At 43.2% G+C, this 18163-nt stretch overlaps 1 protein-coding gene across 8 annotated transcripts in view; it reads left to right on the top strand.

Moving 5' to 3' along the window:
- Positions 1-18163, top strand: part of ARVCF (ARVCF delta catenin family member) — a 529785-nt gene that overhangs the window by 217266 nt on the left and 294356 nt on the right. For 7 of the 8 annotated variants that reach the window (XM_075012627.1, XM_075012629.1, XM_075012624.1 and 4 more), the window contains one exon: positions 13507-13605. The exons of the other annotated variant lie outside the window; for it this stretch is intronic. The gene's annotated coding sequence lies outside the window, so the exon portion shown is untranslated. The remainder of the gene's footprint in view (positions 1-13506; positions 13606-18163) is intronic. 8 annotated transcript variants of the gene reach the window in all.

The raw sequence follows: 18163 nt of genomic DNA, 5'->3' as shown, positions 1-18163 counted from the left end.
GACAACTCAAATCTAAATAGCAAATAATATGTGATCTTGAAACGTTGAATAACTCCCCCTAGCATCCTCCAGAGAGGGAGAAGGTTTGGGAGTGAAAGTCAGTAAGACAGTGGTATAAAAACACACAAAGTGCCTTCCACATAAACCAACATATTCACCTCCCAATCTTCTTCCCCAGGCCTCTCTATGATAAGAGAGAAGCAAATATTCTATACACTTGACATCAGGGGAGCGTTAGCATTCTGGTTGTACGCAACAAAAATTTTCATAACATCCCCTAAACTAGTCCTTGCAATTGCAGAGAGATCTAAAAGATCCTCTGTCTCATAACAAAATGGGTATCAAATTGCATCATCTATTGCTATCATATGCACAATCTTCAACCTCCATCTGGAGTTCCCACTCATTCCATGAGATCTGTTTCCATTTTTATAGTCTTCAGAAAAAAAAGTTCCCATCACAGAAATATGTGCAGAGCAGCAACATGGGCATCCATTCATATTTTGGAGACCATTATGAAGTCACCTATGAGTCAGTATCAGACGCCAAGTTTGAATCCATAGTATTATAATCAGTACTAGACTCAGTTCCAAAGCCCGATCTCTCCATCATGGATAGTGCTATGAAGTACTCAAAGAGGAACACCCATAGGGACACTACTACTTGAAAAAGAAGAGGTTGGTTACTTACCCTGAGCCATAACTGTGGTTCTGTAAGATGTGTGTTCCTGTGGATGCTTCAAGACCCCCCCCTTTACCGACCTTACTGCAGAGTTGTTAGGAAGCATCTCTGCACTAGAGCAGGAACTAATTGCAGTTTATCCACGCAGCCCTTGAAACAAGTCATGAAACAGGGAGGCTGTTTCTACACAAGCCACTTCCTTTGGAAGTGGCATGCTAATACATGGAGCGAAAGATGCTAATGAGGCGCAGATGCAAACTCCCTGTGCCTCAATAGCATAACATCACGTGATTTGGGGTCTGGAAGACCATTTTTCCGGAGTCCAAAATGCTGTGTAGAAGCGTGGCCACGGGCGGGCTTCTGGAAGGAAGTCCTTCCAGATGCCCCTTCTTCCCAAAAATTTTCTGGAAGAAGGGGCCTCCGGAAGAAGGACTTTCTTCCGGAATCTACCCCCGGGGCCATGCTTCTACATGGCGTTTTGGAGTCCAGAAGAACGGTCTTCTGGACTCCAAATCATGTGACGTTATGCTAATAAGGCACTGGGAATTTGCATCCATGCCTCATTAGCATCTTTTGCTCCGTGTATTAGCATGCCACTTCCGAAGGAAGTGGCCTGTGTAGAATCGGCCAGAGAGTGCACATGCAGGCCTACTGGATGCTGTTATCTAAATTCTCTGATCTCAGGGTCAGGGATGGAAAGGCTCCCAGAGGGACATATATCTCAAAGAACAGCAGATACTGCACAGAGTGGGTGATGCCGCCTTGTATTCCTGATACAGATCTAACTTGTCAGTTCTAGCTTTAGATTAAGATCAAAATAATGGATCAAATATAAAATTCCCTAGTAAATTTCGCTTCAGTTCTCGAATGCAATAAAAGAATAAATATAGAGAAAAAGATCTAATTATGCGGGGAACACTGGTGTCCTGAACAATAATCCTGTTTATGAAGAACAAATGAAACCAAGCAAACTGAAATGCTTTGTTAAAGAAGGATAGCAAAATTGGTGATGAACGCAAAGAATGATGATATAAAGTATATTTGGACCTTGGTAAATATTTGAGCGGATGTTGGAAGTGATCATGATCTAGTGATGATATCATTCCGCCTATGCTTGCAGAAGATCTTAAAATCAAGGCACACAAGAATTAAGTTTGACCTTGAAAAGCTCAAAGATCCTGAGGTGGCAGAAGCCTTCCAAGTAAAAATAGGAGGGAGACTTGCACCACTGTTCATCCTTGGTGCTGAAGAAGCAGGTGAGGACATAATGGCCTATATCTTTAATACAGCAGTAGTAGAAACAGCTACTGAGATTCTTGGCAAACACTGCCCAAAGAAGAAACCTTGGGTTACTGCTGATCTGCTTGACCTCTGTGACAAACGGCGAGAACTGAAAAAGCAGAAAGGTGAAGCTGGTGGGACTGAGAAATACAGAGAAATCAACAAGACCATCAGGAAAGGCATGAAGGCGGCAAAACAGAATTGGGTAGAAGACCAGTGCAAGGAAATAGAAGACAGCCTTAACAAAAATAACAGCAAGAAGGCATACCAGACAGTAAGAGAGCTGACAAACGTTCGACAACCTAGAGTTTCCATAGTCCAGAACAAGGCAGGGAACTGCCTCACTGAAGAGAAAGGGATCCTTGGCAGGTGGACAGAATACTGTTCTGAGCTGTACAATGATAAGGTCGATGGAGGCCCAGAAATACTGAAATGTCCATATGCTACCGAAGAGGATGGCCTCCCAATCCTTCGGGAAGAAGTAGAGGCAGCAGTGTGATCACTGAAGAAAGGAAAGTCAGCTGGAGTGGACAATATCCCAGCAGAATTGATACAAGCAGGGGGAGAAGCCATGATCAGTGCCCTTACCAACATATGCAATAAGATCTGGCAGACGGGAAAATGGCATATGTCATGGACCCAGTCGCTAGTGATTGCACTTCCCAAAAAGGGCAACCTCCAACAGTGCCGAAACTATCGTATGATAAGCCTCATTAGCCACCCAAGTAAAGTCTTACTGAAAGTAATATTGAACAGGTTGAAGCCCCAAGCTGAGATGATTATTGCTGAGGAGCAAGCCGTCTTAAGGCAGGGCGGAGTACCACTGAACAAATATTCAACCTGAGAATTCTCTGCGAGAAATATCTGCAGCACCAACAGCACCTGTGCCATGTTTTTGTGGACTTCAAAAAGGCCTTTGACAGAGTTTGGCAGGCAGCATTATGGGCCACCATGAGAAAGTACAACATCAGCCCCAACCTTGTCCAAGTTGTTGAACATCTGTATGACAATGCCACCAGTGCAGTTTTCTACAATGGTACCATTGGAAGCTGGTTCAGAACGACAGTGGGCGTCCGTCAGGGTTGTCTGCTTTCCCCCATGCTTTTCAACATCTTTCTGGAGCGCATCATGATTGCTGACTTCGAAGACCATGAAGGAACTGTCAGCATAGGGGGCAGAATAATCACCAACCTTTGCTTCGCTGATGATATAGACGGATTAGCTGGAGGAGAAGAGAAACTTGCCAGCTTGGTAGAACGGCTGGATACCACCTCGAAAGCCTATGGAATGGAGATAAATGCAGAAAAGACAAAACTGATGACCAATAACACCAAAGGCGTCAGTAGGGATATAATGGTGAATGGACAAGCTCTTCAATGTGCGTCCAGCTTCAAGTACTTAGGTGTAATCGTGTCAGATGAGAGGTCCAGACCAGAAGTCCTCTCCAGAATAGCGCAAACAACAGCAGTGCTTGTAAAACTTAGACCCATCTGGAGGGACAAGAACATCAGTCTGAGATCGAAAGTAAGATTGATGCGCTCACTGGTCATCTCAGTGTTCTTGTACGCTTGCAAAACGTGGACCCTTACAGGAGAACTGCCGAAAAAGATCCAAAGCATGGAGATGAGATGCTATAGGAGGCTTTTGGGCATCTCTTATATTGAACATGTCACGAACGAAGAAGTATGACATAGGATCAGGCATGTCATAGGCCCACATGACGACCTGCTCACTGTGGTGCAGAAGCGCAAGCTCAGATGGTACGATGACGTCATTAGATCATCAGGCCTTTCGAAGACCGTCTTGCAAGGCACAGTACCTGGTGGTAGAAGGAAAGGCAGGCAAAAGAAGAGATGGGAAGATAACATCAAAGAGTGGACAAACCTGAATGTGAGCGAGTCACAGAGAGCTGCACAGGACAGGATGAGGTGGACTGAGTTGATCAGGAAGTCATCTGCGGTGCCCCAATGACCCTCAAAAGGGGTTCTGGGATAGAGATGAGAGAGAGAGATGAAATATTTGAGGCAATGTTTCACAAAATCTTACTTGAAGAACTAATTTACATTGGAGTGGATTAAGTTATTGTCACGTGGATTAAAAATTACCTGAGAGGTTGTAAACAAAGGCAAACTCCAAAATATCAAGCAGGGAAGAGAATTAGTGGAGTACTGTGCTAGATACAGTGCTTTTTTTTGTGCCGGTACGTATCGGTACTGAGGTCTAGCACCTTGGCAGCCCCAGCCTTGGGATTGGTTGGGGCTGGGGGTGGTGAGCCAGCTGAGTATCAGTTCCTCTGTTTTTTTTTTTAAAAAGACACTGGTTAGATCCATTCTTATTTAACATCTTTATTGCAGGGGCACCATTGCGGGGAGGCTAGTGAGGCTGTTTGAATTCATACTTGAGGTCTGCGTAAAGTGCATGCTGTATCCCCTGACCCAGCTCTTAACTGCAACAGAATTTGTGCTGCTCCAGCTGTGCCTTTGGGGCAAGGACTTTGTTTGTAAACAGAAGAAGGCAGCTTGTTTAAGATAAAACAGTGTTTGTCATTCAAGTAAATGAAAGATCATTATATGATCATGAAAACTTTGCCAGCTACTCTACTTAAAAGATAGAAAACAAAGAGTAGTAATAAACAATGGAGTCTGTATTTGGGCCATGGCTGTTCAGCTATCTTGAAAAAGGGATAAACGGGGCAAATTTTGCAGCAGATGATATAAAATTACTCAGAATAGTTATGGCCTAAGGTGACTGCAGGGGGTTGCAAAGGGAATTCACAAAACTGAGTGATTGGGCAACATAACAGCAAATGGAATTCAACCTTGATAAGTGCAAAGTAGGGTGTATGGAAAAATATAATCCTAGCTATACATACAAAATGATGGGATTTCAATTAGCTGTTACCACTCAGGAAAGAGATCTTGGGATCATTGTGGATAGTTCCTTGAAAACATCTGCTCCATGTGCAATGGCAATCTAAAAAACTGACAAAGTATTGTGAATCATTAGGGGAGGAATAGATAACAGGACAGAAAATATTATATTACCTCTCTATGGATAAAGTCACATGTACCCACATCTTGATTACTGCATACGGACCTGATCACCCCATCTTGAAAAAAGGTACATTGGATTTGGAAAAGGTACAGGAAAAGGGAACAGAAATGATTTGGGGTAAGGAACAGCTGCCACACGAGGAAAGATTAAAAGACTGGGACTTTTTAACTTGGAAAAGAAATGATCAAAGCAGGGGTCAGCAACTTTTCCGAGACACAGTGCTGAAATTTGACCTTTTGACCTCTATGTACAGTCCAAGTTCTACTTTCAAGAACTTCATTAATAAATAAATGCAGGTGCAGAGCTTTACTGTTCAGGTGCTGGTTGGTAGCACTAGCTGGTCTTTTTTTAATCCTTGTGCGGCGTGGCTGTGAGTAAGCTCTCCTGGCTGCACTGGGAGGAGGGGCAGGGCTGAGCTTTCACCTCACATGCAGGTGAAAATTGGCTTGTGTGACATGCCAGGGGTTGCTGATCCCTAAACTAAATATTAGGGGAGATATGTAGAGATCTATAAAATGATGCTGTGGGAAAATTGAATAAGGAAATGTTATTTATTCCTTGACTAACATAGCACAAGAAGGTCACCCAATGAAATTTATAGACAGCAGATTTAAAACAAAAAAAAAAATATTCACAGCCAGCCAAGGGATGATGGAAAGGCCCACACTATAGCAGAGTTCCAATCAGGATGAAATAGTTCATGGAGGACAGGTCCGTCAATGGCAGCTAGCCAGGATGGGCACCGATGATATCACTATCCTGTTTGCAAGAAGCTGATGATGAGTGATGGGATGGATTACTTGAGGAGTGCTTCATTCCTTCTGAAGCACCTGGCATTGGCCGCTGTTGGAAGACAGGCTAGATGGGCCATTGGTCTGACTCAGTTTGGGCGTTTGATGTTCTTATAGAGAACGCAAATGTATCTGCCTCCGTTGTAACCCAGTAGATCCCACTCCCCTTCCAGAGCTGAGATAGAGCCCAGGAATCCTGTTAGCATCCCTCTCTCTTTCCACAGAGTTACTAACAAATTAAGAATATGCATTAACATTTTAAGCCTAGTCAAGGGTCCCTTCAGAAACTTGTCCCAAGAGGTCAGAAAATGTTAGTATGAGAGCTGAGTGGAAATAGTTATTTAATTTTCTTTCTTTTATATAGGAATTAGATACAGTACTCCTGTCAGCGGATTGCTGAATTATCTGCCGAAGCACTAACATTTTCAAGTGCCTTAGTAGCGCCTGGAAAAAGGTGATGTTAGTTGCGGGGGGAAGGCAGACAAGGTCAATCTCCCCCACCTATTTGCTGCCTAGTTTATACTGAGCATGCTTAGGAACACAGCTCAAGCCAATGTTCTCACTCTACACCCTCACTCCGCCCTCACTCTGACCTCTCCGCTATCGAGGAAATGGTGCACCTGGTTAATTGATGGCCTGAAAAGGGGGTTGAGTGTAAATGGGGAAGTTTGGTAAACCCTGATTACAGAACAATAATAAAAGGGACCTAAACTGGTTAATGTGGAGTATGAGGGAAATATCTGATTTATTGTAAATATCACGTGCATCTTTGTGACATTATTTTGCTGGACCCTTAAAATAAATCAAATCAACTGGGGAGTACCCTGACCAGGCCCCAGCATGGTAGGCAAAGTGTATTTTTCCCAGACACAGGATCAGTGGAACAGATTGAAACGTTTTATTTTAGTGAATGTTTCAAAGTCAAGTTATAGTAGAAGTTTAAAAGGCAGCAAGGAGATAGGGAATTTGGGATCAAGTTTTGGGTTGGGGGAGAAGGACAGAAATCAGTGTACATAATGGATGAGATCAGGTACACGGTGCTCAAGGTTGGTGTATGTAAATGCTTTAGATATTTCATTATGTCATGTGACTTCATGTACAGAATCAAATTTGCATAGTCAATAAGATATATAGGTTTCACATTGTGAGAGGGTAACGAAACTTTCCGAGTAGCTGCTTATTCTGAACTTCGGTGCCGTTTGAATGGCACCAAGTTCAGAAAAAGGTATTTCAAGATTACTTACACAATTTACATTGCACAAATTGCATAAATTATTTCAAAAGACAGACACAGTCTAAACATAGCTGTAGGCACATTCTGTTGGGTGACAGATGTGGGATGCAGGGTTTGGGAGTACAAGAAACAGGTTACAAAGTTCCCAGTGTGTATCTTGAGTGTCACCTGAATTGACCGGGCTGGAGGTGGGTGGGTGATTTCTAACTCATTCCATATGAGGCTTTGGGGATACTTCCCCAAATTATAGAATCATAGAATTCTAGGGCTGGAAGGGACCTCAAGAGGTCATCAAGTCCAGCCCCCTGCCTAAAACAGGATCAGTCCTAACTAAAACAACAAGAAGTCCTGTGGCACCTTATAGAGTAACAGATATTTTGGAGCATAAACTTTTGTGGGCAAAGACCTGCTTCATCAGATGAAGCAGGTCTTTGCCCATGAAAGCTTGTGCTCCAAAATATCTGTTAGTCTATAAGGTGCCAAATGACTTCTTCTTGTTTTTGAAGATACAGACAAACACGGCTACCTCTCTGATACTTGTAATCCTAACTAAATCATTCCAATCAGGACTTTGTCAAGCCAGGACTTAAAAAACTCTAGGGGCTGAGATTCCACCACCTCTCTAGGTAATGCATTCCGTGCTTCACCATCCTCCTGGTGAAAGTTTTTCCTAATATCCAACCTATACCTTCCCCTCTGTAACTTCAGGCCATTGCTCTTTGTGCTGCCCCTAAGGCGGAAAGAGTCTTTGCCTCTGGCAAAATTATCTGGCTGCAGCTTGACAGGCAAGGTATATTCTTCCCAGATTCAAAGGGGTACTAAAACCTTTAAGATCCTAGCCCATGCAGAAAGGTTGGAGGTTTGAGTGAGTTGTTTTCAGAAGCTGGGTAGGAGCGAGTGGCAGAGTAAGACACAAATTGCAGCAAATTACTGGGCTGAATGAAATTTATCAGTGCTGGGAAGGAAAGATTAAGACTTATCATCCCTAAAATGAATAAAGATTTTTTTGTTTGTTTGTCTTGTCCTTTTACTTTGTGTGTCATGCATCTTTTGGGTAAAGTAATTTAGTTTGAAAAAACAGTTTTTAGTTACTTTAATCTGCTCCTGTCATACTTCCCCAGAGGAAAACAGCTCACGGGTGCCAAGCACAGTTGTGTTAGCACAATTGGGAAAGAGTCTGTCACCAGAGATCTAATCCAAGAGTGGCTAGACCACAGGGGTCTATACTTACAGATGCAAGGGGCCTGAATGGGAACTAAAGCACAGCTTGCCCTTTAAACTGTGACAATTAGAAATACGGGAATAAACTGAATGAATGGGAGGATAGAAGAATGTAAGGAAGGAAACACTGATGATCAATGAGAATGAAATACTTTTAAAATACTACTATCAAAAGACATGTAGCAGTTATAAATGGACGTAACCGTCACTAAATATGATGTAAGGCCTCGTTTATGTCAAAAACTTAGGGTGGACCTGGATGTATTGTTCCAGGCTTGAAAAATGTCACACTATGTGCAACAGATAGTTCAACCGAACTTCCTCTGCTGTAGACAGAACTACATCAGTGGAAGAATTCTTACATCAACCCACCTACTGCCCCAGGGAGAGGTGGATTATGTATACAAACAAAAGGGATTATAAAGGGCTGATGGAACAGCACCTACAACATGGTATGTGATCAGTTCTGGGTCTCTAAATACCAGGAATAATTTGCCAAAGTTGAGAAAATTCAGAGAACAGCATATTTGACTAAGCATAGATAAGGGATTGAAAAATCATAAATATCTGTTATACAGCATGCAAGGACAATGTTGAAATGTATGTAAAAGGTAGGGATCAAATTGGAAGAAAAATGATGATGTGGCACTCTTCCAAACTTTCCTCATAAAATAAACCCCACCTATCTGAATCACAAGAATGACACTGAATTCCCAGTAGAATGTGCTGATGTTTAAAATAAGATCATAATTGCTCTCTGTTTCTTGAGCTTACTTCCCCCTCAAGTATGGCAGTTGGTCCTGCTTGTTACTTTATACTTAGCTTCTTGATTGAAAGAAAAAACAGGTGTTATCTCCTAAATGCCAACCACTTATGGCCCCAAAATAAACAAGTTTTAGCAAAGTGTGCAGAACTATTATCCCCTCTGCACTTTCTTACATGAGGAATGAAGTAGTTATCAATGTTGACATTTCAGTTGTCATCACTGAGTATGTGAAACTGAGTTAACACCTCACTGAGATGAATGTAGCAGATCACACCTCAGAGCGACTGTTGCAGGCTCTTGCGAATTTTCTCACACATCTCTGCACTGATGACGTTTCATATTTCTGAAGTTTTCTTTGTAAAACTTATGATTAAATATTGCTTTTTCTGTGTTTTCGTGGAAGTTGAGATTCTGGAGAACAAGGTCTCATTTTAAAGAGATGCTGGTAGGATGTACCAGCTCGAGATGCTGGTAAGGTGCACCAGCTCAAGCTGAGTCCTACTGGAAGTTTTGGAATATTAAGAAAAGATATAAATTATTGAGTTATTCCCAAGAGGATAATTTGGCATGGTCTACACTTCAAAATTATGCCAAAGCAATGAGGGGGCCTTTGGGACCTTATAGACTAACAGAAATGTATGAGCGTAAGCTTTCATGGGCAAAGACCCACTTCGTCAGGACCTGCATCTGACAAAGTGGGTCTTTGCCCACGAAAGCTTATGCTCATACATTTCTGTTAGTCTATAAGGTGCCACACGGCCCCTCGTTGCTTTTGCAGATCCAGACTAACATGGCTACCCCTCTGATACTTCAAAATTATGTCAATCCGGCTATTTTGGTTGGGGCTTTTTTATGTCTGTTTTAACTGAAATAGTTCAGCTGTTACTGTTTTAAATATGGATGCACTTATAATGGCAGAAAGGTACCTTATATATCTTACATTCCTATAATTTTCCCCCTTCCTGTGCAGGAATAAGCTATACCAGCATGAGCACTTCTGTACTGGTAGAATTGGGGAGGTTGTACTCCTTTAATTGCACCAGTATGATTAAACATATACTTCTTTTATGTGGAGACAAGCCTTAAGATTGATTAGAATTAAATTTGTGATAGAAAACTTAGTCTGAAAAACCAAAAGAAATTCTATCTGCAAGCACTATTGGATTGTGGAATAATTTCCCAAGGGAAGTCGGAGAAAGTCTGTGGCTATTCTCTTATAAAATATATACAGAACAATCTTGTGTTGGTAGTAAGGTACAATAATTGTTCTTAACTTCTGTGTTAAAATCCATGAAAAGATTATGTTTCTACAATACTTTTTTCATCCAGTGACCTCAAAGAGCTTTCGTCAGTGTGAACTCCTGCCTTCTGAAGAAGGTGAAGGTAAACTGGTTAGGGTTGTACTCAGACAAACTGAGGCACTGATAAGTAGTTTGAGCATCTTACCCAAGATTTCACAGGCTGTAGGTGAGTGAAGCAGTGGCATAGGCAGGATGGGACAGGTGGGTGGGCCCTAACTTCAGGTGGACAGGCAGTGATGTGGGTGTGGGAACTAAGAGCGATAGGGCCACCTCTCCCACCTCCAGCTGGCCTAGAGTGGTTAGGGACAGATGGTCTGGCTAGGGGCCCTGTAAAAATGTGCCCCCTGTGTCCCCATCCACTTTAGCCCACCACCTGGCGCCCAGAGCTTGCCTCACTCCAGCCAGTATGTGCTTCTGCAAGGGGTAGTGATCAGACCTTGCCCTCCTCTGTCCACTGACTGCTCCTGCCGGGGGGTACGGTCAGGGCACCAGGGTTTGCCATGCTTTGTCCACCCTGTGGTCCCAGTGTGGAGCAGGTACACTGCCCAGGGGGCTTACCCTGCTCTGACCACCTAGTACTGTAGCAATGGAGCAGGGTTGGCGTGCAGAGGCTTGCCCCATACGGTGCTCCAGCCACAAAGCAGGACCAGTGGCTTGCCCTGCTCCCCCTGTCCACCACCATTGGGATGCAGGAGCTTGCAAGCCTTTGGTTCCATGCTCTTGCAGGAGTGTTGGGCTAGCAGAGTGGAACAGGCCCCGAACCCACTGCCTGGGCCCAGCTGGAGCAGGGGGTGGACATGGATGAAATGTGTAGTCAGTGTTATGCCCCTGGAGTGACATCCAAGAATCCTGGTCCCCAGCCTCTGGTTTGGCCCCCTGTATAAGAATGGGAGTCCAAGCATGTGTGTGTGTATCTGAGACTAATTCTATTTTTCTAGCCATTGCACCTTTTTGTGAGTTCATATGTGATTTCTCTGCCTTTAATTGAGAGGTTTATTAGGGAAAAATAACTTTCAAACCCACCAGGAAACCAGTTACATCTCATTATTAAATTGCCACAGACTGAATTTAATAAAAGCTCCTTTGAGCCGTCTGATTGTGGAAATCTCAAATGCTTTGAGAAAAAAATTGTGCTGGAAATAATGAAACTGGGGAGCTGCGAGATGTGCTGATTTATCCACACAACACAAACTCTAAAACCACAAAATTCCTGCCCAAGGAAGTGTCTGCTTAGTTGTCCTGTTAGCACTTCCACTGTCCTTGTTCCTTTCCTGGTGGAAGCCTTGTTTCACAGACTGCTTTTATCCCCAGTACCAAAAAAAACCCTAACCAGCCTTTTTGTTTCTTTTGTCACCAACCGAGTATGTCAGCCTGTGCCTAGGCCAGAGCTATATTGAAATAGCTTTCTTTGTGAATTTCTCATTGCTATTCATGGGTGGGGACGTCGCTTAAGGGTCAAATTAGAACTCAGTCAACCAGAGCGGCGACAGTGAGTGGAGCCAGCCTCCAGCTAGATTTCCCCTCTTAAGTTCTGAAAAGCTGTTTACTTAAAGTTCATCCCATGCATTATATATTTGTCTTGCAAAATGCTTTTTTCTTATGCACAGGCTGAACTCTGTTTTTGTTTCGTCCTTGTGGTCATTTATGTTGAGAGCTCACCTTTTGCCCTATCTGCTTACTTTCATCTTGGCATCACAGGATATGTGCGTCCTTTCAGATGAGCTGTTGATAACTAGTGTTGAACTTCCATCATTTTAAGGAAAACTGCTTATTTGAGTGAAATGGATTTTTTTTCTCTTCTCTGGGATTATACAGTAGTAAATTTGTAACCCTTGACCTGAAAGAGTTCTGGCCCTGAATCCTCCTACAGGCAAAATTGTATAAAAGGCAGATTTGAGATTCTTTGAGCTACATGCAGGTTGTTAACACTAAGGATCTGCCTTCATTCAAGTTCCCTGTAGGAATGGAGTTCAAATGGCTACTTTAAATAGATTAAGGTAGTTTGTTGTTGTAGTCCAAGATGGGCAATAATTTTTGATAGGGGACCACGCCAAGATTTTGGTAAATGATCCAGGATTGCACTTTTCTACAGAGGGGGTTTGAGGCAGAGGTTGGGTGCCGAAGGCAGCTCAGAGTAGGGGACTGGGGTGAAGAGTCCAGGAGAGGATACAGGTGCAGGAGAGGATTCTGGTCTGAGGGAAACATGCAGGGTCTGGATAGGAGCTGTGACCTGAGACGGGGATGTGGGGAGTGCAGAGGAACTGAGTGGTAACCTGGGACAGGGAACTGGTGAGTGGGATATCAGAGGCAGGCTCTGGCCAGGAGGCGCCAATCTAGGCAGCTTCCAGCCAGCAGCCCAGAGGGACTGTCAGGCAGGTTCTCTGCCTGCTGCAGCCCCAGACTGCTCAAAGAAGCTTTGCTGCTCTATGTTCCTGTCTGCACCACGTGCCTGGCAGGGACAGGAGGGAGGTTTAACAAGGTACATGGAACAGTGAGATGCTTTGAGCAGCTTGGGACCCAGTGGGGGGGCTGTGGGTGGGGTCCAGCCCTCAGGTTGTATCTTGCTCACCCTTGTTGTAGCCTGTAGCAGAACATATATCGTAAACTTGACCAACATCAATGGGATGTTATGTTGGGTTGACGTTTCCAATCTGAGTGCCTAATGTTAAGCATCTAAATAAATGGGTTGATGTTTTGTTTCCCATTGTTGATAAGCATCCACAGCCACCCTGGAGTTTAACTTGGATGTGGGATAATCTGCCCTTCCTAAAAATGGGTGGCTCAATTTCCTAAATGTGGCTCTGAGTGCCTGAGATTAGGCCCCACATTTTGAACATTCTGGCCATAATGTCAAGGGGTATTAATTTCTGAATCCAACCTGAGAGCCAGAATTTTCAGCTCATGTAGGACACTTGCAGTACATTTCTCCAGTAACAAGTAAGTATTTCCATCAATAATAAATTGGTCAATGTGATTTTTGTAAAGCTCACGTGTTTGATTCTATATATGTGGTTTCTTTTTTTCTTCTGAGTTCTGCAGAAAATGATATATATTCAAACTGTGACTTTCATATTGCATGGAAAGAAAGACATATGGAGTGACCATGTTTAGAAAGAGGCTATTGAAGTACTCACTTTAACTATGACTGACTTTTCTTCTTCTTCTTTTCTGTTGTAGCTGATTCTACTTGAGACTGCTGTCCTGCTTTCTCTACGCTTTTCTAGCCTTAGTTGATGTTACAGCATCTTTAACATTCAGATCCTCATACTCAGCTAGGTGTGTATTGCTTGGTTTTCAATGCATGATTTCTAATGTTGCATGGGAGATAGCATTCACTCTCGGACTGCTTGTGTACGCTGGCAACTTTTAGCTTTGAATCAATAGACTTTTTCAACCCTAGTTTCTGTTATGTTATTTCCTTTTCAGACGCACATAGCTTTTGTGCCCCTGCATACACATACATCTCATGTTCTGTCTTGCTTTCTCTTGTTTTCCCATAGCATGATGCTTCTTGTTACTTCCCAAGCAGTATTCCTTGTTAGTAGGACTTGTTTGCTTGGATGCAAACTGGGTTGTGAGAGTAGCCACAAGCCATCAGCGGGGTTTGTAACTCATAACGTGAATGGGGTATAGAGGTCACTGGGCATGCAAGAAAATGGTCACATGCAATGAGATTCTGAGAAGCATGCTGTCCTCAGAAGAGTCTAGCACAGACTCGATGAGCCTCATGGCTGACCCAGCTCTGTTTCTAAATGCAGCTTGCTCAGGTAGCTGCTGTTCTTCATTTTCAGGAAGAATAACTGCAAATCCCATACCTGCTGGCGTGTTTAGGCTCAGATTTCTGAAGTAGCATAGAGAAGTCAGCCCTGCTCCCCCCACTCGAATTTCAGCTGCATTATGTCTCCTCTTCTCCACAATAGCCGGATGCGAGCCTCTTATGTGGGTAACCGACCCCTGCTGTCAGGATTCAAGCTAGTGTTCGAAAAGCAGCATTATGGATATTGCCGCTGGGGCAGCAGCACAGGCTCCCAAGCTTGCCTGAACCTCCTGGGTCTGGGTTTGGTTGCTTAGCTGGCCTCTCTGCTGGACTTGCAATATACACAGTGGGTTTTTTTTAGCATGTTAGTTCCTGATCTGCTAGCACAAGAGTCTGCCTCGGGCTGGGAGGCTGGCTGGCTCCCAGCTGCAGTGTTGACACATTCCTAGAGCCCCTCAGGCTCTTTTAAACTCCCCAGGCAATACTTGTCCTCCACCCCCAGCCCATTAGTTCAGAGAGCACAGTTCAGTGAACAGTTAGGGCTTTACTCACATTCCTGAGCATAGTGCAGAGATTTGTACACAAAAGAGACAATCTGGAAGTCTCTCTGCATGCTAGCACTTTGACTCTTCAAACCTCAGAGTCCTTGGGGATGAATCGCCCCTTTGCAGAAGACTGGCAAAAGGCCTGTGCATTCCATAAATTCCAAAAGATGCACACCTTAAAAGAAAGGGCATAAGTTGGATGTAAGTGGTATGTAGCACTTTTGTTGGTCCTTTTGTGAAAGGGGGACTATTACCCTCCTTTACACTTAAACTAGTGTTGCTTATGTTGACCCACATGAGGCAACTCGGTGCATTGATTCTAAATATGAGCATTCAGAAGAGACACACCAATATACTGCAGGTCTGTATTGTAGCTGTGATACAACATAATAGGGCATTTAGAATCACATATGTAGGACAAAATAGATTTGCTTTTGTCAGCATAGCCTTTGACACTCTTTATGCAGTTGTTTGCTGTGTTCAGAGTAAGCACAAGGAATAATCCTTACCTGGCTGCTCTAGTTTAAGTATTTTTCATTTATTTATAGGGTTTCCAGTGCTGTTTAATTTATTTACAAATGGTAGCAAATTGCAAGTGACAGGCTGCGTACCAAACTTCATGAGTCAGTCCTTTTTTACATAGTCTAGACTGCTGATAGTGTAAATTGTTGAAACACTAGGTAAATAATTGGAAGGGCAATCAACAGCAAGCAAGTATTTATCTACTAATCTATCATTTGGAATGCATAAGTTTGTCTTTGCCCAGCCATTCTTAAAAGGCGTTTAGTGGTTGTGCTGCTGCTTCTGTGTAGCAATCAGGATTTTTATGGTCACTAATTGTGCATATATTTTCTGCTTGTGTTTCTCTGTACGCAAAGAAAAGAAACACGATATTTATGGTTGCAAAGAGGTTCACATGTTACTTCCTGCATGGAGTCTTATAAGATTCTCTAGAGATTGACATTATTTATATAATTTCATTTTTGCAGAGGTGGCAAGCATCAGCAGCCATCTACGTTTGTGCAAAGATTTTTCTGAAGGGGAATCTTTGTCACACATTCAAAGAGCATGACTTGAAAAGTATATAGCAACTCAGAGATCTAGCCCCATCTCTTTCCTTGTATATTAATGACACTGCTGTGTTAAATCATCAGTTGGACCGGAGAAGACAGGGCAGGGGAACTATTCATCTTTCAAACTTTAGTTGTTAGATGTTCCTTGTGAGAAAGACAATGTGAATTGTACAGCATTTTGTTCTTATACTGCTAGGGGAAAGTAGATTTGTAATTTGTTTAAAGTTGTTTATACACTCTTTTGGTATCCTCTCCTCCATCTCAGTCCCAGCTAATTCCCCTTCTGTAGACAATCAAAGCATCTCATAGGAATATTTCGAGTGTCCCACAATGAAAATAGAAACATGAGTAATGCATTCGGTGTGCTGAGAAAAGCTTTGTTAGATCAGGCCAAGACAGATGTTTGTTGATCACTGAGGGTGAGTCTACACTCGCATTCCTCTTTCGAAGAGGTATGCAAATGAGGTATAAATTGTGTATTTAATACCTCATTTGCATATTCTAATTTTGAAAGACCTTCCTTTGAAAGAAGAAAGCCAGTGTAGACGCTGCTCTTTTGAAAGTAAACCCCATCTTCGAAAGAATCCTTCTTCCCTTTATTTAATGGGAAGAAGGATTCTTTCAAAGATGGGATTTACTTTCGAAAGAGCAGCATCTCCACTGGCTTTCTTCTTTCGAAAGAAGCTCTTTTGAAATTAGAATATGCAGATGGTGTCACATGCAAATTTATATCTCATTTGTATTTTCAATTTACTTAATTTGCATACCTCTTCAAAAGAGGAATGCAAGTGTAGACACACTCTGAAAGTCTAAAATATGAAATTTGTAGCTATATTATTCTTACTTTGGGCTCAGTTATTTTGTTTTCTGGAAGTCATTACTTTTATGAATCCCTACAGTTGGAATGAGCTTAAATTCATGATAGGCTCTGCTTCTGAAAGATCTTGATTTTATTTTGCTGCCTCTTGTTGGCTATTAGAGGAAGCAGGGTAAGTTTTGTAGAAGTGAGTTTTCCATAGGAACTCAATGTCAGGCTACTCTTGAGGCAATCAAGGAAACATTTGGAGAAATTACATCAGGACTTCAACTCATCACATATATTTTCTTCCTGTTAAAATCATGTATGGTAGTAGATCTCTATTTATGGTCTACAGACTACTCTGTGGTCCATGAACCACTCCCAGGAGGTCTGAAGAGCTGCGTACATAGGGAGGTAACTGGCAGTTTTCAAACATTTTTTTTTCTCCACAGGGATATTTTAACCAAATTCAGAACTCTTACGATGCCCAGAGGATTTTTGGATCAGTAAATTGATAAGAAGACTATCTTCCCACAGGTTTATCTCTGCCAGGTGCTCCTTAGGTATAAATGGTGCCATGATCCAAAGTTGTGGATGACTCCAAAACTGGAGAAGTACCAAATACAGAATGTAACGAAACTGCACTGCAATAAAGGGAGATTAGAAAAGTGAGGGCTGCAGACAACCAACACAAGTTCAGTCCTAATAGATTGGAAATCCTACAAATATGAAGAAGAAATGAACAGCACAGCTACAGAGTGGTTACACAAACCTTGCTCTCCACGCAGGGTGTGCACTGCATATCAACCAGATCTCTGCTACTGTATCACAATTTAACAGTCCTGAATAGGGCTAGGAGAAGGGAATGGTTTGCTGCTTTCTGCGTATGGTGTTCCTTAATGCTCTCCAGTTCATCCACTGCAGTATTAATACAAACTTTGCATGTTTGCATAGCCCTTGGTTCTACCTAGGTGAAAAGGGGATGTTGAAGAGGGAACAAAACTTCCTTTTCCCATGGCTCCCTTTCATAGCAGCTCACCATAGACAGGCGAGTGAAGAAGGCTGGTGGCAGGGTGCATCTCTTCAGCCTGTTAGATTGGTGGATCTGATTTAGCCAGAAGTCCTTCCATATCTCTTTACTACAGGGTTGGGCCTTGTAGGCTTGATCTAGCCCAAAGTCTGTAAAACACCATGAAGAGTCAATTGTGAAATTCCCAGAAAGAAGCATCAAACCATGGAGGAGAAATTAGACTTGTTATGGTGACCGCCAGGCCCGTATGCAGGAATTTCTCGGGGGGAGGGATGCTTTTTTTGTAAATGTGGACCCTCACCGTGGGCCCTGCCCTTCTTCCCTCACTCCTGGCTCTCCATCTGGCCTTGCCCCTCTGCTTCCCCTATGGTCACCCTGGTTTAGCCCCACCACAGTCACCCAACAGTCCCCTCCACCCCCTCCAGGCCAGAAGATCTGCTCCACCCTGCTTCTTGGCCCAAACATCCTACCTCCCCTCAGCCCAAGGATCCCCCCCATGCCTCACCCCCCACTCAGACTGTCCCCCCGCCGCAAGGCCCTGGACTGAACACAGTCCTCCACTCGGCCTGACCACACACACCCTCAGAACAAACACCCCACCCCCTCTTGAACCAAAGTTTCCCCCACACC

The sequence above is a fragment of the Carettochelys insculpta genome, chromosome 18, assembly GCF_033958435.1.
Source record: "Carettochelys insculpta isolate YL-2023 chromosome 18, ASM3395843v1, whole genome shotgun sequence".
NCBI lineage: Eukaryota > Metazoa > Chordata > Testudines > Carettochelyidae > Carettochelys > Carettochelys insculpta.
This window is presented reverse-complemented; position numbering and strand designations above follow the sequence as displayed.